The sequence below is a fragment of the Haemaphysalis longicornis genome, unplaced genomic scaffold (assembly GCF_048455015.1).
Source record: "Haemaphysalis longicornis isolate Haplotype H1 unplaced genomic scaffold, Haemaphysalis longicornis Haplotype H1 scaffold_6, whole genome shotgun sequence".
In the NCBI taxonomy this organism is placed as follows: Eukaryota; Metazoa; Arthropoda; class Arachnida; order Ixodida; family Ixodidae; genus Haemaphysalis; species Haemaphysalis longicornis.
The window spans coordinates 60,913,551-60,935,448 of NW_027526407.1; the positions used below are offsets into that span (position 1 = coordinate 60,913,551).

The 21,898-nt window shown below is 46.6% G+C and overlaps 1 protein-coding gene and 1 non-coding gene across 4 annotated transcripts in view; one reads left to right on the plus strand and one right to left on the minus strand.

Moving 5' to 3' along the window:
* Window positions 1-1,762: 1,762 nt before the first annotated feature.
* Window positions 1,763-1,835, minus strand: Trnav-cac (transfer RNA valine (anticodon CAC)). Its single transcript has one exon. It is a non-coding gene; the product is annotated as a tRNA-Val (tRNA).
* An 861-nt stretch (window positions 1,836-2,696) lies between these two features.
* The window catches only part of LOC144142784 (glutamate [NMDA] receptor subunit 1-like), a 128,711-nt gene continuing 109,509 nt past the window's right edge, over window positions 2,697-21,898 (plus strand). For all 3 annotated transcript variants that reach the window (XR_013317043.1, XM_077674510.1, XM_077674509.1), the window contains exon 1: window positions 2,697-2,824. The gene's annotated coding sequence lies outside the window, so the exon portion shown is untranslated. The remainder of the gene's footprint in view (window positions 2,825-21,898) is intronic.

Here is a 21,898-nt window from a genome sequence, read left to right on the forward strand (position 1 = left end):
ACGGAGAAAAAAAGTTACAACCGTTTTCTGTAACCATATTCCCGCCGTTGACGTTTATGTATTGACGTCAGCTATGAATTCTGCAACGGTTACAACTTCCCTGTGAAGTAACAAGTTATGATGATTAAATGAAACTAGGCGTGATGATAGAAATTGGTAATTCCCAGAGCCATATATGCTGCTATAACCGCTAGAGTAGAATAGCACTTAAATTTTTTTGTACAGAAATATTCCCATTTTTGTATCGCATCAGTCAATTCATTGCTTCTAAACGGTACAACCAACCAAAAATACGGCTAATTTGAGGAATTACGACATGTGGATCTCGGTAAGCCTGGGACTACTACTAGGGGCGCACATATTTGATGTATACGAGTGTAAATACACTAAACCTTGGTTATAATTCGAAACCTTTTTATTTGAAATTCGCTTCATTAGGGGTGTTTCAGTTGCCACTGGAAGATAGTGAAAGCAAATATTGTCCGCTTTAAAGAAATTATCGTCTATAACGAAGCGATTTTCCTGTCACGAGTACATCGTTATAAAAATGGTTTACTGAATAAATAACTAATATCGCACCACATACTCCCCACATTTAGCAGACACACATTATGAAAATAACACGCCCAATAACCGCACCTATAGAACCGGGGGAACTGTAACTTTATCTCTAACGATATAATTTAAATTATATTATATAATTATATATATATAATATACACGATATTAAGTAAACTCTGTATATACCGCTAGTAACATTGCACCGATGGTTCGATCAAGTCATATTTTTGCTATCTTCGTACTTGTAATAATCGTGCATGATTCCACAGCCGAGAAACGCAGCAAAGCTGCTTCAGACGGCACATTTGTATATTGTAAGACGTTGTTTGGCCAGGAGCTCAGCGGTATTGCGCTGTGTTTTCTTGAAGATAACATTGGAGAAACCAACGGGAGCATTTTATAGAAGTGGCCGATATTCTGTATAAGAAGCCTTATCGGGATATGCAGCAAACTTTAGTGAAACAAGACACACACCAATCATCATCGTCATACTCATTGTCGTCAAACTACAACAATAACAACAACCTCATCCTTCATAGAAATCCTGTACGCGTACGGTGAATAGTGAGATTTATTTTTCGCTTTAAATTAACGGGCCAATTCGAATAATCACTCCTATGAGCGCACGTTAGAAATTGTTTAGTACAAGCCATTTTCCGCAGCGCCCAATGGCGTTTCTGCCTGAGATTACAAACAAAAAAAAAAACATTTTTTGCGCATTCCTCGCAGCTTGTTCACTCGGGTGCAGTTTGCCATGATTCCTGAAGTGTTATCTCATCTCTGTGGCCTGTTTCCACAACCGAAAACACTTCGTAGAAGGTACTATACATGCCTACGCAGCGTATATCATCTACCTTAATCATACACTGAATACCGCCGATGTCGTACTTTCTGAGAAGTTGCCCATTCAGGCGATGTAAGAGAGAGAGCAAGACGAAAATACTTAAATGGTTCCACTGTGGGCATGTGCCCTGGCTTTGGTTGCGCTATTTATACCGGTAGTTATACATCACGAACTACATATTCAAGCCTATAACGTTTCAAGTATTGATTGATTGTAGGGTTTAACACGCTGACGCAACGCAGGCGATGAGGCGCGCCGTAGTGGTGGGCTTCGGATTAGTTTTCACGTTACGTTTCAAGTGGATGCGGTGCAGTCCCTGTGTCAGCATAAAATTGTATATAAAAAAAAAAGAAACTTTGTTTCCGCCCGGGATCGAACCGGGGACCTTGCGCGTGTGAGGCGCACGTGATAACCACTACACCACGGAAACGGGCACGAATCCGACGGCCAGAATTGGCATTTTGTGACTGTAAGAGTATTGAGTTGTGTGTAGTTTTGCCTTCAGTTTGTACATGTGTAAGTGGTGGGAATTAACATGAGAACGCCAATTGGCACAGCATTATACGCCAACGGCTTCGCCATTAGAGATAGCTCTTCCAGCTGTCAACAAGGTCCTTGTTGCGGGAAAACGAAAGGCGGCAAAAAACAAAAACAGGAATCATGTATAACAATAGACATTGCGAGTATAAAGCTGCTTTACTCAACAGGTTTTGCAATGAATGTTTAGGTAAGTACGGCGCCACATTTTCAATGCAGTGTCTGGACTATGAAGTTACAGGATAAATACAGTCGTTTGTGGTCAGAAGGGCAGTCGCGGGCTGTTTTGGTGATATCAAAAGGACACAACTTAATGTGCTGTACTCAACAGAAAATGTAGAGTTGATGTAATTTCTCGCTGTCATGTTTTCAATGAAATTGGACATCTGGAAACAAAATGCCCACCCCTAACTTTTTGTCATTCTAAGTTGCAACCTGACGCCACGATCGCTGTTACACCTGCTGAGGTCCGTATTTACTATTAGTGTTCTTATAACTACTACACTGTACAAACATTTGTATAACAATGATGGCTTAAACTCTATGGAATGACTTTCACATCAACCAACTATTATGTTTCGCGTATTTTTTGCCACTTCCAAGCAGACTGCCGAACTCAGCCAAGTTGTTCCCGGACAACTACCGCCAGCTATGAGCCAGCGACACACGCGTGCTTCTGCGTGGTTTCCGAACCCGCCGCCACGCGCCGCCACTTGCACAGGCCGGTCCGAGTTGTTCTCTGCATCCTCCCGGATGCGGCGTCGGGCCGCATCCCAGCAGCTTCCAGAATATCCCCGGAGGAGAGAGACGAAAAAGAGCGCCCCCGGAGGGAGAGCTCCGTGTGGATGCTGACGATGTCCTGAACGACGGCCCATCTGAAACGTGAGCGCTGGCCATCTCTACCGCTTTTCTCTCACAGCTCTGGATGCACTAACGTATCGCCGGCATTGCGAATCTTCGCGAACTTATCGCACGTTGTGAGCGAATACGCTGCGGGTTATTTTCGCGCAGACCGCGGTGCGGGCTATCGGCGGTCTTGCACGAGGAGTGAACAGGGGACGTAACGAGGTTGCAAGTACTCTCGGAGCCGCCGTCGTCAATGGCTAGTTTGCCGGCACGTTCTCGCGTGGCGCGCTGGGGCAGATCGGTTGACTGCATGCGGTGATGCGGTTCGGCGAATAAGAATGCGTGCCGGTGAAGATTTGAAACTAATTAATGACGCTGGATTCTACCCTGTACTGTTAGCTCTGCCGCCTAATTGCAATATGATAGATATGAATATCGACGGTCATGCAGCTATTTTAGTAAAATGCCGGTGTTCTTCCCTTCGGAGGAGAGGAAAGTTCATTGCGAGTTTTGCGGGCATTGGTCGCCTTATTAAGGAGCATGAAATAATTGTGTTGTTGAAGATGTAGTTACACAGGACCGACACTTGTGGGATTGATAACTGGCATGAAACTTTCTTCGTTACAGTTAACGGCGTTCCTTTGAGTAGTTACTGGATGCTGTCGATTAATTGCGAGTGGTTCCGTGGTAGAACAATACATGCCATAACTATTGCTAGCAAAAGCTTACTGTGCCCAAGTCGATACAACGCACTGGTTTTGATTGTTCCTTCTCCCGCCTGTGTTCTTCTTGCGCCTTCATCTTATAATTACATTCATGTTGAACTGTTTGGGAGGTTAAGTTTGCATTTCGAGGCACCATCAGCGGCGCAAAAAAGGCCGGTTGGACACCTCACTCTAGGATGATATCCTGTTAATGTTATTGGATCACTTTACGTGCATTTTATTCACATGCTAAGAGCCGCCACTTTTGAGAACAACACGCAGATGCAGGCCACGTCATAATCACCGGTCAAACGATGCCCACTGCGCGGCGAACACGTCGCGTCGTCTACAAGCCTGTATGCTGGGTATTATTTAAACAGGAATATATGTTACTGGAATATATTATTTACCCAGGGATATGTATTACGCGAACATCGGGGCTTTCACAGTTAATCAATAAGCGTATGACAGCTGACATAGGGAAGTACAACATGAAGAGGATTGAGCATGCAGTAAAGAACGGAGGCAGGCTGAAAGCAGTGAATAGGCGTCTATGCATGGGAAAAAATCAGATGTATGCATTTTAAGACAAGCAAGCAATGTCATCACAAATAGCGATGAAACAGTCGGAGTAACCGAGGAGTTCTATAGAGATCTGTACAGTAGCCAGCACATCATGGATAATACCGAACGAGGAAGTAGTTAAGAGGAGATAGACATCCCACCAGTAACTACAAAAGAACTAAAGAAGGCTCTCAATGTAATGCAAGGGGGCAAGCACCTGGTAAGAATCAGATAACAGCAGACCTCTTAAAGGACTGGGGGCAAATTGTACCAGAAAAACCGGCAAACCCGTACACGGAATGCCTAATGACCGTGAGTATACCGGAATCTTGGGAGAAGGCGAACATCATCCTAATCCATAAGAAAGGGGAGATGAAGGACTTGAAAAATTACACGCCGATCAGCTTACCGGCAGTCGACGTCTACAAGGTACTTACCAGGGTAATCGCAAACAGAATTTCTGGCACCTTACATTTCAGCCAGCCTAAAGAACACGCAGGGTTCCGTAAAGGCTATTCAACAATGGACCATATTCACACGATCAATCACGTGATAGAGAAATGCGCGTGAGTATACTCAACCCCCATATATATAGCCTTCATAGGTTATGTGAAAGCATTTGACTTAGTCGAAACCTCAGCAGTCATTCAGGCATTGCGGAATGAGGGTGTAGACGAGCATTAGGTAAGATTGATTGATTGATTGATTGATTGATTGATTGATTGATTGATTGATTGATTGATTGATTGATTGATTGATTGATTGATTGATTGATTGATTGATTGATTGATTGATTGATTGATTGATTGTAGGGTTTAACGCGCGCCGAAAAAACGCTGGCGATAACCATCTGGAGATCCTTAACGAGCGCAGAAATCTTGTACACAGCTCCATCTTACCGGTACTCACCTACGGGGCAGAAACTTGGCGGCTCACTAAAAGGGTTCAACTTGAATGGAGGACGACTCAGCGAGCAGTGGAACGGAAGATGATAGGTGTAATGTTAAGGGACAAGAAGAGAGCGGAGTGGGTCACGGAACGAACGCGTGTTGAGGACATATTAAAAGAAATTAGGAAGAAATATACGTGGGAAGGGCATGTAATGCAAAGGTAAGATAACCGCTGGTCATAAGCGTTACAGAGTGGATCCCGAGAAGGGAAGCGGGGAAGGAGGCGGCTAAAAGGGGGCAGAAGAAGTTTGCGGGGATAAATTGGTCGCAGTTAGCACACGACCGGGGTAATTGGAGATCTATGGGAGAGGCCTTTGTCCTGCAGTGGGCGTAGAAAGGCTGCTGCTGCTTCTGATGCTGATACTGCTGATGATGATGACAGATTACACTAATTCCAGATTAACTCGAACTCGGATATCTCAATATATCCGTTAAATCGAAGCTTGCTCTCGCCATGAATTTACCTCTAATAGGCGCTATTTTTCTCCACCCTTATCTCGAAACATTTTTTCGGGGGACCACAGATATCTCGAAATATTGACGGAGAGGACACAAGGCAAAGCCCGCTGCAAGCAGGTGATAAGGTCTGTGTGCGAATGCTCATCTCCTATATACTTGGTTGTAGGGTTTAACGCGCCGACGCAACGCAGGCGATGAGGCGCGCCGTAGTGGAGGGCTCCGGATTAATTTTGACCACCTGGGGATATTTAAAGTGTGCCGAAATCTCGAGCACATGGGCGTTTTTGCTTTTCGCCTCCATCAGAAAAGCGGCCGCCGCGGCCGGGAATCGAACCCGCGACCTCGTGCTCAGATCTCCTATATATTACGAGACGAACACGGTCGTGAACAGCAAATTTGCACGGAGTACCCGCTGTAGGAGGGTGTGTGTGTGTGTGTGTGTGTGTGTGTGTGTGTGTGTGTGTAAATGACTTCCGGCGGGCGACCATCTTCCGCCGTAAATGGCCCCCGCCAAAAGGGACCTTCGCCGTCATTAGTATGCGTCAGGCGCCCTTCAGGTGGCGCTGCGACGCGTGTATTTGTCGCTAGAGTTTAAGCGTCTTCGTCATTAAGCCTCTCCGTTCGATCCTGAATATCCCTCCTGGAATAACTGGCGCACTGCAAACTCAAAGCTGCACAAGGCAAAGTGCGTTGTATAAGAAGTCGCCATTGGGGCAGAGAAAGCCTCAGTTTGGTGCATTACATAGTTGGTAGTCTGTTTGCGCATCATGGGAAACAGTGTTTCGTAATCAGAAGCACCGTCTGCCTCTTGGGGATTAGTTATGCTCGCGGTAATGCCGACACATCGGCACTGTGGGAGTTCATCCATTCGCAATGCCACCGGTGAGAAGAAGCGGTCGCGTGGATGTACTACGATAACTGGAACCAAAATAAGAGCTTGTTTAATAACGAAAAAAAAAAACTGGAGTTTCGTAACTCGCTCAATTCGTTTCCAGCCACGAAAAATGCTTTCTTGTGTGTGTGCCGAAAAAACTAACACTGAAGACTCATTCGCGCTATACTTAACGTCACCGTTGACGTATTAGGGGGAATACTGAAAGCAGATATATGAATGTTTTAGCTGCTCCCGAGGATTCGATTGGCCACACCAGATGAAACTAGAGGCACCGATGAAATCCCACAGACATGTTTCTTTGCGGGCTCCGGTCAACGAGGCCGCAATTTACAAAACCAACCTCGCTCTGACGTCATAAGCACTCGGCGAAAAAGGGGCTAGTGGGTCGCCGTTACTTCATCTGTTTTCAGTTAATTGATATCTCAGTTCGTAGTAGTTTGGGTTAAATTCGGCACTTTTGGTATTGAGTCAAAGCAGTGTTTTGAATGAATCCGACGTGCATTTTTTTCTTCTCTATGGCTACTTTGAACAGCGCTAGCAGTACGCTGGAAAGGAAGGAAACGGCAAGCAGTTGCGTAGCCAGAAATATTTTTCGAGAGGTGTTATACGCCACCGGTAAAATAAATAAAAGGAAAGAGAGCCTGCACGCAAAGAATGTCTGCCATTTTTCCGCTTAAATGAAGACACAGGGCCAATTTCTTTGTTCGCTGTAATATCTACTAAAACACTAGTGCACCCAGGGCTCCCAGGAACCATTTTTGCCGCGAAACCAACGATCTTCTTATTTTTGTTTTTATATTGTAGTTTGTTAATGCAGTGTGTGCATATCGTAAGAGAAAGATACCGTGAAAGGAGGGTGGGAATGCACAACTCAGCAAATTTCCGGGGGGTGTTCTGACACCGGTACAACCCCCTGGCTACACTCCTGGGGACAAGAGTATCGAAGCGTGCACGAATGATCAAGTTCCAGGACTCAGCAAAAGCTTAGGCCATTTCTTGACAAAGAAAAAGTGTTATAAAACTAGTAAATGGCCTCAGAAACGTTCGGTGATCCACCCAGCGACGGAACGACGCTATATATTGTACAATTTCGTGTAAGCAATCCCACTTGCGTGAATTCGTGTAAATTCGTGTAATTTAGTGTAAATAATAACACATACTTAATAGTAAAGTGAGCCTATTTATCAATTAGCTTTCCTGTTTTGCGACCTGGCCGTCACATAACGTCATCGCCAGGGGTCGACGTCAACACTGCGTGCCCGAAAGTTTGCGTCGATGTCTGGCTGGCTCTGACTAGGGCGTAACAACCGCGTAGCAATGCATTCGGCGTACGCCGTAGTACCAGTAGTACGCCGTCTTTGCTGTCGCTTACACCGAGTTACGTCATTGCGCGAGTACGTCGATTTCACGCGTGCATACGGTTGGGCCTTTACCGTTCGCATCGGTAAACGGAAACTCCGGCTTCCGGTAACACGGTAAACTCTAGCGCAAACACAGTAACGATATGCTAAAACTCTCCAAGATTTCCCGCATGCGCGCAAGCGCGGAGGTCCACGACAACCTCCATTAAAGGCTGTCGCAGTGCAATAATGAACTATGCATCGCATCGCGTGTTCAGACGAACCACTTTTTAAAGATCCTGGTTTTACGGCGACTCCGACGGTTGCGCGACGTGACTCACCGCGGGTCAAAGGTTGTGGTTAAAGTGCCTCAGAATTTCCAGCCATTAACCGCGAGCTTCGAGCCGGGGCCTCGAAACCGGCGTTAACTGGAGTACGCGTCATATCCATCGCTAGAAGTCCGCAGCAGCCGCCACTCTTAATGTTCGGGCCGACCCCTTTCCCCGCATAACGCATTCCGACAGGTGCTGCTAAGTTATAGTTCCGGCTGAATTCCACTTTTCCAGATCACGTCTGGCCGGTGAAATCTGAGCTTTATTTTCATTTCTCAAGAATAAGAAACCTCGCCGCAAGGAACTTGGCATTTCCCCAGGAATAAAAAAACGAGAGAAAATACTGGTTTGGAAAAGGGAAGACGGGAGGTTTGTGAGAGGGGGAGAAAAGGGCGCGGATGAATACTTCATGAAGATAAGTCATGTGCCTAGGGGTGAAAAAGGTGCTTCATTATAACTTCGTTCATGTTACCTTTTTAACCTTCTGAATTACTTTCATTGCTTATAGGCACCTGTACGCTTGTGAAACTAGCGACGTCTTGTCACATGCAGCTGCCTGCTGCATGTGACAAGACAAGGCACGACAGAAAGGTGATTGCAGCTGCCTGCTGCAATCACCTTTCTGTCGTGCCTTTCGAAGAGAATAAGGACTGATAAGCTGCCACTCCTCGCTCGCGCCGTCTAGCACGATTACGATGGCTGCCAGTAAAAGTCGGACCGTTCCCCCCAATATGTATCGTCCGTAAGATGAGAAAAAATGCGGGGAGTTCCGCAAGGATGAGTTCTGTCACCATGCTTTTTATCCATGTCCTCAGAACCCTTGATATTTGCGCTTTCTGCACCAATTATTGAGTTTGAAAAGTATAATAATGGACTGCAACACAGATTGAAGGCGGGCCAGTTGGTACATAAGTAACTTATAAAACAACGCTAGAAACAGGACTACAGAAAGGGAACACAGACAGCGCCCTGTCTGTGTTCCCTTTCTGTAGTCCTGTTTCTAGCGCTGTTTTATAAGTTAGTATAATAATGGGCTGCCCGGTTTATCTGACCGACCTTTGCTGCGGAGAGACTTGCCGTGCCCGCGCAGCTGACCGCGGTTGTTCGGATTGGGGAAGGTATGAACGCTGGTTGAAACCACGAACGAGAATTCCGATGTACCATTACTTTGGGCTGGGGAGCGTTCGGCAAGTATTTTCAAATAATGAACAGAATGCTACGTTCGCCGTGGGAAATAATGGTGTACAACCATTGCCTACTGCCGTTGATGAGTTTTGGGGAAGAAACTTCGCGCCTTTCTAAACACAAGGAAGAAAAACTTACGTAAGCTCAATAGGTTATCAAATGAAGGGGCATGGGAGTAACCCTTGGATTACAGAAAACGTCGGGAGGAAAACATCATATTTAACATTAAGAGACAGAATGGTACTTGGCTGTGAATTTACTGTGAGCGACTGATGTGAGTCAACCATCATAGTACCAGAGTGGCTACCGAGAGGCGAAACTACAAGTAGACAAACGAACTTGGTGGAGGGAGCAAGCAAGAAAATTTGGAGACAAAGAATTAACTAGAGCATCACAAGACAGGAGCGGTTATAAGTCTATGCCAAGCCCTTTATCCTGCTCTCGAAATGATGGTGAGGACGATGCGGATAACATGGAAACAGCTGTGTGCTGTGACGGTAATGAGTTTGCGAAATTCACACGACTTTTCATTCAACAAATTCAAACTTTATTATTCCTCGAAGTTTTGTCGTTAGCACTTCACATAACGTCGTGCCCACATGAAACATATTCGAATGACAGAGGCAGTAAGGATAGGTGAATCCCAAGCAGTGTCTTTAGCTCGGTACATCGCGGGAGAAAGTTCTTGCATAAAAAAAAATGCGGAAGACAAAGCAGGATATCCACAGATCGGCATGAATCGAAGCACGCTCCAAAAATGCGCTGCATCCCGGGAGAACAGTTACGCCACGTGCCGGTGTCGTTTTCACTTCGTGTGCCTTTCTAAGGAACAGAAAACGCTCCTAAGACTTATAAGGGAGCAACAAAGAAGGTAGAAGTATAGAGTCAAATCGCTCTCTCTTTCTGTCCTATTCCAGAACTTCATGCATTTAGATGAATGTCGTTTTCTGTTGGAGAGCACGGCAAAGCGCCCGAGTTTTTTAAAGCTTGCGCCGTCGCGCCTATGGAGCCAGGCTACATTGCCCCGGCGGCGCACTATTTGCACGGCGGATTTTCTTCTTATCTAAAATTCAAAAGGTCTATTCATCGAGCTAGGAATGGTCCCATGGACGTCTGGGATGAGTTATAACTCTGCCGCGGCAGCCGAACTTGAAGAAGCAAAAACAAGGAACAGGCGAAAAAGCATTTAACACCGGAGAAAACACCTTTAAAGAAAAAAAAAAGCTCGAATTCCCGTTTTCGACAACTGTTATCGGTTTGAATCGTAGTCCGCACCCGTGAAAAGAAAAACGCATTGACGGCATTTTCGTCTGTATTCTCCATGTTGGCCAGACACAAAACTGAGGCAGGTTTATGAGGAGGATGAGGAGGAAAAACTTTATTGTGAGCCTAGTGAAGTGGGAGTGGTTCATCAGTCCCGACGACCATGGGCCGACCGTACTGTCTCAGCCCTGGACACCAGGAGCTGCTGTGCATACAAGCCGGCGCAGGTCGTCAGGTTCTTCAGATCTCGCAACCCACCTCCGGCAGAGGGGCGCAGCCCTAAGACCTTTTTAACTTATTCTTCCTGGGAGCTACCATTTTGTCAGTGGACTGTGCTGGAGGCCCTATAATTGGCGCAGTCGACAGGACGTCCTTACTGCGCACGCGCACCACAGCCCAGTATGTCCTGATCTTATGAAAGATTAACGGATGAAAAGGTTTATACTCTGCCGTCGTAAGAGTTGATCCAGTTAAAAAAAGTTCCGCATTATTTTCTCTTTGTTCGGATTTGGTAAAATAGATGCACGAAGACAGGTTTCAGAGTTCTTCCACCCATCACAGAGTTTAATTGTAATATATACAAGATAGAAATCTGGCGCAAGTGTATTATGCACTGGGTATAGGAACTTTCAACTTCTATCTTCCATGGCTCGCTAACGAGCTCAAAATTTGCCTGTGGCTGCAAAGAAAAACAACAGTACTTTGTAGAAGACTATTTAACGTTGTTTTATTATAAGGAAGTGGAGCCTTAAAGATATATTTGTCACGGAATAATAGAATATTCATGCAGGGTGAACAACAAAAACGTTACCCTTCTCATTGATTTTGGCTTCGAAAGCAAAAAAAAAAAATGGCGCAGCCTTCAATAGTGTTGCATGGCTGGAGAAACGGCAGAGCTGGCTTCCCCTCTCCCTTCGTCCGGGACCTGGCTGTTGCACCTCACATGGAATTCCGAAGTTGCCGCTATAAGTTCTCCGTGACTGGCAATAAGCCATGATCGTTTTGTCTGCAGCCTTTCACATCTCTCCCAAAGTTGACCTCGCACGCGCTACAACCGGCGGTAACCGGTTTCCCGAGCTCTGGGTCTGTAGAGAAAACGCACGTGAGCTGGCGATGAGAACATCACTTGAGAGATCACGCCACGAACGCTGGGCAGAGTGTTCTCGAAGGTCGAGCTGGCCGACGCCGGGCGCTCCTCCCGAGGGGCGCGTTCACGTGAGCTCTGTATTTTGTTCTTTGTATTTTGTAGCGTAAGCTACACTGGCCCAGGTTGAGCAGTTTCGCGTGGACCTTGAAGGGCCATGCTGCGCAAGCGCGAGGAGCATTGTATTGGATTGGATTGGATTAAATTGGATTTATTGCAATCCAATCCAAATGGAGTACGTGTGTGTAGAGAATTGGGTCTGCATATTCGCCGGTGTGCTCATTGCAAAGGATTGACGTCATAGCCGCGGCAGATGCACTGGCGCCGGCGCGTGCCCAGCTGTGCGCCTCCGTTGCGCAGTAGCCAAGTCTGACGCTGCGCCGGAGCCACTTGATAGCCGTTTCGCCTGGCTCCTGGAGAGCCGTGCTTCGCATGCGCGAGGAGCAGTGACTGGACTGGACTGGACTGGACTGGACTGGACTGGACTGGACTGGGCTGGATTGGACTCGACTGGACTGGTCTGGTCTGGTCTGGTCTGGTCTGGTCTGGATTGGATTGGATTGGATTGGACTGGACTGGACTGGACTGGACTGGACTGGACTGGACTGGACTAGACTGGATAGGACTGGACTGGATTGGGTTGGATTGGATTGGATCGGAAATAGTTTTAGCAGAAGTAAGCATGGTAATCAGCTAATCCTAGACAACCAGGAAACCTAAGAATAACCAACTGAACCTTAGCTCACGCTACGTATATCCTGGCATAGCAGAGCTAAGCCACTGCTAACTTTTTTTTTTCGAGCACTTCACGTGGCGAAAGCCTGGACGACGCGGGGCGTTCCTAACGAGGCACACGCTCACGTTCACGTGCCCTCGGTATTTTTTCTTGATATTTTTTCCTGGCAACGCTTACGGTGGAACTAAAAGCTTAAGAGTTCTGCTGTTAAAAAAAGCCATCTAGCCAAGCCAGCTAGAACAGGAACGTTGCTAGGCGCAATGGCGGCGCCCACGACGGCCCGCGATTGCAGCGCCAGATTTCTCTGTAGTTTATATTAGTAAGAAACTCTATGTAAACAATCTGCAGCCAAGATGCGCAACCCAAGTTGTCTATGCTCTGCTGTTGAAAGAGTGCGTAACAAGTTTTGTGAGGGCATACTCGAGCGTCATCTGATGGCGGGGAGCTGCGTTGGAATCCGTCGATATATAGGCAACGCGGCAGCGGAGGTGTTGTCTAAGGAATGCGTAAGCCGATATTGAAAACTCGGAATGCCGCGAGTAGCCATCAGACGCTATGTGACCCGTAGTGTTGAAGTTTCCCGAGATGCGTGCTCGTAAACTTTTCCGGCAAGATCGACCTGTGTAGTTTGAAGACGGACCGGCTGTACTGTTGAGAGCTGCGGGATGCCTATAAAATAGCTTTGAAACATTGGTGTAATTTTGGGCCTGTGCTTTTGTAACAGAAAATGGGTGCAGGAACTCCGGGTTTTGTTCCTAGTGTTAAATTTGCTTGAACTCCTTCACTTGCTGCGCCGCAGAAAATTTGGAAAATTCTTTATTTGTTGTAATTGTATGATCCATCAATAATCGAAGCCGAGTAAGCAAGAAAAAAGGCTGATTTAGTGTAAATAGGCGAATTTATCATCGAAGGTGTTATCAGCAGAGTATTAGGGAAGAACGAAATGAGGGAAGAGCGAAACGGGAACTCTTGTAACGCTTTTAGGAGAATTAGTAATGTAGCCGTTTATAATTAAACTAAAATGTTCAGCCGCAACCCTAACTTAACCCGCCTAAAAAGTAGGAATTACGGTGTTGTAGCTCTCTTTTTTTTATTCCACAAAATGTAAGTAACGTGAAATATGCGGTCACAAAGAACGATAAATGTAATCCCTAACGTGAAATTTTCGCTGTATGCAGACGATATCGCCTGATGGATAAGACATGGGCGCCGCCAGAGAAGGTTTGGGGGTTGTAACCTCCTTTAAATTTTTTTCGAGGCAGCGCGTAAGCGAGACTTAGTGTTCCTTTCGGCAAAGTTTGTGTCTAGAGTGAAGCCCCACGGTAGTGTAAGCGCTCCACTAAAGCGACGTCCACCAGCGTTCGATAAAGAAATGCCGCGTCTGGCACTTCTTCACCCTCCATTAACGTGACGTAACATAACGTAAACTAACCTAACTTAACCTAACGAACAGAAAAAAGAAATCATTTAACACACCGAACACTAATCTAAGTCATAAAAATTACAACTAAAACTCAAGATAGAAAAATAGAAGGGTGGACCCGGACTCGAACCACCGCCCTTCGTAACAGGAATCTAAGACGGAACCTTTACACCACAACGGCAGACACTCTGGCCTGTGTCAGCCCAGTCTTAAAAATTGGAATGTTGTTGGAATTGTACTCTAGCCGTGGCTGTAGCGCTGATCTGGAGTGCCGTTGGACGGCACTGTAGACACTGCCTTCGGAAAAACTCTCCCTTCCGTTAACCCATAACCCCCTCCGAAAACAATTTCTGGATGCGAACCTGGGATAAGAGGCGGCATAGATAAAACAATATGGAACAAGTTGAGACTAATAGGTATAATGCAAAACTCAGTTTCACATACCGCTTTTCATGTACAGTAATCCCGCGTTAACTCGAACTCGGATATCTCGAAATATCGGTTAAGTCGAAACTTTTCTCGCCGTGCCTCCATAGGCGCCGTGTATTGGTCCCCCCCCCCACACAAACACACTTTAACTCGGAACTCCGCTCAGTATCTCGAAATTTTCAGCGGATTTTAGGACTTCAGGTTAACGAGGGATTACCGTATTTAGGAGAGAGAAGAAAAAGGTTTGACCGTGTCAGGGCACTGAAATATGCCGTGGCAAACTACGTATAATCTGAAAGCTCTAGGACTGAGATTTGCAGATGCCCTGACGCAGTCTCATCAGCAAAGGGCCTCGTTAACAACATCGTTGCTCGACGGAGCGGATTATTATTGGGAGATCGTTACGGGGCGAACGAAACGGTTTCAAGACAAAGTAATGACCGCGGAAACAATTTTAGGATGGACGTTGCATGGACCGACACAGTTTCGAGCCCAAAGAATGCGTTCATCAGCAGTGATGGTGCTGAGGATAAGCCTACGACCTACGAACGAACATATAAACGACCAGGTTAAAGAGGTTTCCTCCTTCTATGACAGTGGCCTGTAGCCGCTACGCAGTTGTTCAAAGCAGCTAGCGTTTCGATATCGCGTGCTTATCAGAGATGGTGTCAACGGTATTCATGACTGCAACAAAGCAGTTTGGCGAAAGGCAATTATGTGTACACAATTTAAATCAAAAATGTGATCTTGGGCGGCGGCATTCTCGTGTTTGTCCGTTTTGAAAACGACCGTTTTGCGTCCGTTTTATTGTGACGTACTTCCAGTTGTAGACGGGCTTTGAGTTGGATTTTGCGCAGCTGTTCTTGTAAACACTATTTAAACGACCAAACCTATTTTAAGCTATCTTTTATTTGTTTATTGTTCCGCCAGCGAACCAACAACAAGGCGACGAAAAATCGTCTGCTCCGAGAAGCCGCGGCTTATAGTTCCGCCGCGCTTGCATGGCGTCGCATCCGGCTGTTCGCTTTTAGCCAATCAGGGCTTGCTCAAAACGGACACTTTTAAAACGGACATACAAAACGGACAAAACGCGATAATACAGCCCCTGCACTGTTTCACCCCGCAATGCGGAACGTCATGCTTGCATTGCGCGATGCGAGTCAACCCTGTGCTCGACATCGTCATTCGTCCAAATTTTTTGTTAGCAGCATGAATTGGCCAATCGAGTGCATTGTGTAGGAGCTGAACCACGGGATTTCATTTGTATATAGGAGAGTTTTTGTTCTGTTCAGACAGTAGAAAACATATCTTGTTTCGGGCGTGCGACATTTTGTTTTTCGCGAAAAACGTTGTTTGGTTTGACGGACACTGCAAAACGAAAGCAGCGGGAGGGAAATTTGACACGCCCACTGCGCTAGCCGTACTTCCTCACAGTGAAAGGGAGCGAGATAGATAACCGAGGAAAGCAATAGCGGCTGCGCTATTTTCATCTGCTGTCGTCTGCTTTGTCAGATTTGAAGGGAAACAGATATGGGAGGGCTGTTATTCTATTCTCATACTTGTGCTTTTTAGTTTCCTTCCTGAGTCTCCCCCTCTCCCACACGCATTTCTTTTCTTCACGGCAACTCTTCGCGCGGAGAAAAATCCTGCAGCAGAAGCAATCTTTCGTACGGCGTGCAGACATGAATGATGACGAGGAATCCGCTCCGGGATGTTGGTGAGGGCGCTGCCGTGCGCGAACCGCATAAAAGAGAACACATCCGTCTCAGGTTCAATTATCTTCAGAAAGATTTATTTTCCGGTCATGGGATGCGTTCATGAGATGGCTGAAAGGAAGAATTGCTGCTTTCAACTGTATGCGTTATCTCCGCGTTTGCCAGGCGCACTTCCGCGGGGAAAAAAGAACGTCGTCGCACTCATGCATGACAGGTTGTGGTGAACCTGCATGGAAAATTACTAATAGGTAGGATATCTTGCTTCTTTCATCGTGTGAAGCTTTAATTTTAGCCGAAAGGTGTGAAAGCATTGCCCTTCAACAGGAATAACCAAGAACAATAAAAAACGCAGACGAAAGCAACGTGTCTCGCCCTTATATATGCGTAGCGTGAATTAATTAACAGTACTTCCAGCATGGCATTAGGGACAGCGTCCGAAAATTTCGTGGTAAATATATGCGTTGAGACTGGGAAGTTGTGATCACAAAAATGTGGATATTTTAAACTTAAAAGCCTCTTTCTTCCACCGGAGCGCATGGGTGGGCGCGCACCTGCATACGCACAAAATACAAACACAAACAACATATACACATCTACACACACATGCACGCACGCGCGCACACACGTGCACACACATTCACAAGCGCATAGTAACGTATACACATGCGTAGGCACATACTAATATACACACAGGTAAACGCACATGAACATACACCCATGCACACATCTGTGCACAGACACTTAGATGCACGCACACATTTATGCACACGCATGCGCAAACAGACGCAAACACGTGTACACCCATTCAGAGACACACACACATGCACGCATACACATACACATGCACAAACACATAAAACACCTAGCCACACAAGCGCGCATAGGCATACACATTAACAAACACATGCGCCCGCAGACACACACGCACACACATGCATGCACAGGCAAAAACACAAACTCGCATATGACCATGTACAAGCGCACGCACACGCATTCACACACATACATTCACACGCGCACATGCAAACTCACACACAAACATGTGTATACGTATATACGTGCATGCACACACATACATATGCACACAAATGCACACGCCCATCCACATTTACACGCATAGGCACACACACATACATGGAGGCACGCACACATATACACCCGCATGCACGCACATACACACATACACACAGCACGCACGCACGCACACACGCACACATGCGCACACTATACAACTTTGTACCTTTAGTGATCCCGGAATAACTTTTGTGGATGCATGTTAGGTGTAATAACAAATGATTCTCCCCAACAAAAGATGACTTCTCAATTAAAGACAATCATATGAGTCAATTCTGCCTGCACCTTTTTACCTTAAAGTACGAATGGTTGTGGTTAGTGGGGTGTCGCGATGAGTGAAACTGGTTAATGTAGCTAGGACCAACAGTAGAAAACCGTAATGTGCTTAATTTCTTTCCGTGCACTGTGGAAGGATGTATATCTTAGCAAGTCAGGCTGCGAAAGTTTACAGAATCACCATAGATATCGTGACAATAGGTAACTGGAGAGCTCGGTTCCACTCCTGTAAGTTTTGCAGCCACAGAAATAAATTCCGTACTGCCTAGCACGGGTGCTGTGCATGAGAGGCCTACATTGTATCACTCAGTACGACTTGCGTAAGAGCCACACTCTTGTTTGTTTTAAAACTGTCTCATGGAAATTTCTCCCACCCTCTAACGATCACAAAAATGTTTCCCAGAGACCTTCAGTAAATTATTCCGGACTAACTCCATAAAATAGCCCCTACCGCGAGCACTGCGAATGTTAGGTGATGCGAATGCCGCTTTGTACCACTTCTACTACTGAGCCAAGACTGATAAAGACCTCTTTACACTGCCCATGAAACACTCCCTTCGAAGGCAGTAATTTATGTTTAATGCGAAAGCATTATTTGCACCAATAAGCGGAAATGCGGTGTCCGGCATCGGCTCGTCCTAAATATGGTCCCGAAAATGGCTGACTGCGCAAAGGGAATAAACAAAAGAAAATAAATTCGAACCAGCATCCTATAGAATGCGACTCCAACAACGTATCCTTTGTACCACATCCGAGCCTTAGTTTCAGCAAACAAACGGTGAAGCTAGTATATGCGTTGTAGACTTCGACTTAAAGCCACTGCTGGAGACATGTTTTGAGGTCTACAGGAGTAATTTCAGCACCTATATAGTTCCGCAAATATCAAAGCGTGCTTAGACTGAAAGCATATATGTAGGGCTTACAAGAGCGAACAAAAATAAAGAAAAAAAATAAAGCAAGTTCATACTACTAACGCGAAAGACTTGAAGGCAGCAAGGCTGTACGCAACCTTCACGACCATCATGACGGTTAAATTCCACGACTGCAGTAGGTTTGCTTCTTCTTCGTTGCCGCAAGTACAGGTGCCATCATTAGTAATTGGAGCACGGGAGCTGTGGCCGAACTGCATCGGAGCGCCGTGTAGCTGCACCGGCGGTAAATGAAAGGACGAGAACCCGCATGCGCGCCTGCCGACGGCGATAGCCCATCTTCACCTCTCAAACCACTTTTTAAGAGCGAATGCTCTTTATAAGCGACCCCAAACCATCCACCGCCGGCGTCGGCGGCGGCGTCCGCAGTGCTCTTTAAAGAAAAAACAGCATCCGGCGCCAGGTTTCGATCCGAGGACTTTGCGGGCCGCAGCGCGACGCGCTACCGACCAAGCCACAGACGCGACGGTGATATCAGTGTTAGACGCGCCTTATATCTTTAACGCATTCAAACTACGTCGTCAGCGGCGTGCGTTGGCGACTCAGCGGCGTTATAGCGGCTTGATAACTGCGTGGTGTACACGTGATACTACAAACCCGATGGAAGAGATGGAAGAGAAGGCGGCGAGGGGGTGGGCTGCGGGGGCCGAGCGCAAGCGCCGCAAGCGGGCCGACAACCGTGCATTCGCACTTTCACATTCTCCCCCTCGGGGAAATGCGGGGGAATTTTTTAACCTGGCTTCACGCATTGTACGCGGCATACTGGTCTCGGCGACGGCGCTGATAGCAGAGGCTCGTATGGCAGCGTCTCTGGCACACGTCCAGTAAATTTGAGCTGCAGGAGAAGCGGCGCGCTGTCACAGGAATTTGCAGAAAGTTTTTCATTCCAGCAAGACTACCCACAGAGACAAGGTCCAGCACGTGCCACGTTCCCCTAGGAGCGTGAGACGACCGGTGCTCGCCTTCGGGCTCGCAGCACGGCCGCCGCCTCCGTGGGGCAAGCGGGCACGCAAGAGTCTCCCCTCCCACACCCCCTCCCCTGAACTGCCGGATCGATTCTATAAAGTTGTTTCTCTCTCTCTCTCATTCCACTATTTTAGGTGCGTATACGCTATCAGCGCCATCGCCGGGACCACTATGCTGCGAACAATGCGTGAAGTCAGGTGAAAAAAGTGGTTTGAGAGGTGTGGATGGGCTATCGCCGTGGTCAGGTGCGCATGCGTGTTCTCGTCCTTTCATTTACCGCCGGTGCAGCTACACGGTGCTCCCATACGGTTCGGGCGCAGCTCCCGTGCTCCAATTACTTATGACGCCACCTGTACCTTTACTCCAATCCATTTATATAAGTGGGAGCCTCATTTTCTTGAAAGATAATCATTGGGCATCACCTTGTAGGGGCGTAGGCTATGACGTGTCTTTCTCGTGCCGATCAAGTGTTGCCACGATTATACGGCAAACGACCCGCCGCGGTGGCTCAGTGGCCGATAGGATGGAAATGTGGGAAGGGAAAGGGAAAATGCTGTCAATGTTCACTCGCGCGACAGCGTGTAATCTGTTTTTCGCGGCTAAAGTGTGGTACGTGATGCAAGTGCTTCACTGTGCGCGAGCAAATGTGCAAAGGGTGCACAGCGTGTTTGCCGTATTTATTTGGGGGTCTACTTGGGAGCGGACGAGTTGCACGAACCTGTTTCGACGCGTCCGCTCCGGGGGTCTGTCACTGGCACATCTTTTTTCTGCGTCAAGTTGTAAACCGCCTTTTCTTTTTGCACGATGTGCAAGATCCTTTCTTACGCACCGTTATTCAGGTACGCTTGGGCAGGGTCTTACCACAGTACGTTGTTAGTTGAACCCAACCATTAGACGGAGGTATTCATGGTTATTTGCGTGAAGTTGTCCAAGCGGCTCAATTTTTGTGCACACGATTTTCAATGGAATACTTGGGCAATCTACCGATGAAAAAGTTGTATAGATATCCCCTTGATGTTTGCTTGCCAGTTCCACTGTATAGAACATTGTACCGTGCAGGAACTGGGCAAGATGTACTGAAGCGGATCAAAGTAATGGCGGTTCACCTGGTGTCAAATCCTTTTTCTTCAAATTGCATGGCGGTGTTCTACCTGTGAAAACGTGGTTGCAGGAGAAGGGCCTCTTTGTTCCGTGGGGTGTGGATTGTACCTTGTGTAAGAAGCCCGAAACAATCGAACATGTGTTCCTGGATTGTTGGGACGCGGTATTTCTGTGGGATGGGCTACAGCGTACCCTGAAAAAGGATTTGCCTCTTGATTGTCACGGTATACGGTTCCTGTATTTAGAAGACGCTAATGGTGTACCTTACGATTTGTTAATGCTTTTGGTTTTGCACGGGATATGGAGGTCTCGCATGGCTTTCCGCAACAGTGATATCGATGCCAGGCTAGCGAGGCAGTACTTCTGCGAGAACGTCAGAAGGATCGCGTAAGTGTGGAAGCTCCAGCCGTGTGCACCGCACTGGCTCTTGGAGGTGGAAAAAGTATTGAACATGCCGTGTTTTTAATTGATCTAAGCTAGTGACAATAGCGTTAACGGTTTCAACCTTGTTGTTCATGCCTTTTTGTTTTTGTTGATGTCCAAACCCGGCAATAAAGGAAAAAAAAGCGGTGGCTCAGTGGCTCAAAGGCTAGGGCGTTGCGCTGTTGAGCACGAGGTCGCGGGTTCGATTCCCGGCTGCGGCGGCCGCTTTTCTGATGGATGTGAAAAGCAAAAATGCCCGTGTGTTCACGCGACATTGTTAAGTGCAACACTACCACGTGACTGGAGGATAGCTAGAGTCATCCCTATCTTTAAAAAAGGGGATCGATTAATTCCGGATAACTACCGTCCTATATCTTTAACTTCAACATGCTGTAAATTATTTGAACATATCATAGCCAACCGTATTCTTGAATTCCTTGAAAGACACTCGATTCTAACAAGCTTCCAACATGGTTTTAGAAAAGGCTATTCGACTGTGACTCAACTGGTCAGCGTCACACACGAGTTTGCAAAGGCCCTTTATAATAACGTTCAGGTAGACACAATTTTTCTTGATTTTAGCAAAGCATTTGACAAAGTTCCTCATGACAAATTAATTAAAAAATTAAAAAAATATATCTTCCGGAAATTTTAGTAGCGTGGGTGTCTAGGTATTTGATGAATAGAGAGCCGTATGTTTTGATTAATGGTCATGCCTCGAGCTATCTTCCTGTCACATCCAGAGTGCCTCCAGGTAGTGTTCTGGGGCCGTTGCTTTTTCTTTTATACATCAACGATATCGTCACTGTAGTTACACCCACCACTCATATCCGGCTGTTTGCTGATGACTGTATTTTATTCCGTGAAATTTCAAGCATGCAAGATCAAACAGAACTTAACACAAACCTGGACAATATATACAGTTGGTGCAAGGAATGGGGCATGGTTGTCAACGCAGAGAAAGCTGGTTCCCTCCGCATAACGCGTAAAAATCTCCATTCGAATTTCAGTACACACTAGGATCGTGCGTGCTGAACCAAGTCAACAGCTTCAAATACTTAGGCGTAACGTTTACTAATAATCTATCCTGGAACTTACACATAGGCAACAGCTGCTCCTCCGCTTTTCGAAAACTGTGTTTCTTGGGACACAAACTTCGTAATTCGCCTCCAAGTGTTAAACTTCTTTGCTACCATTCATAC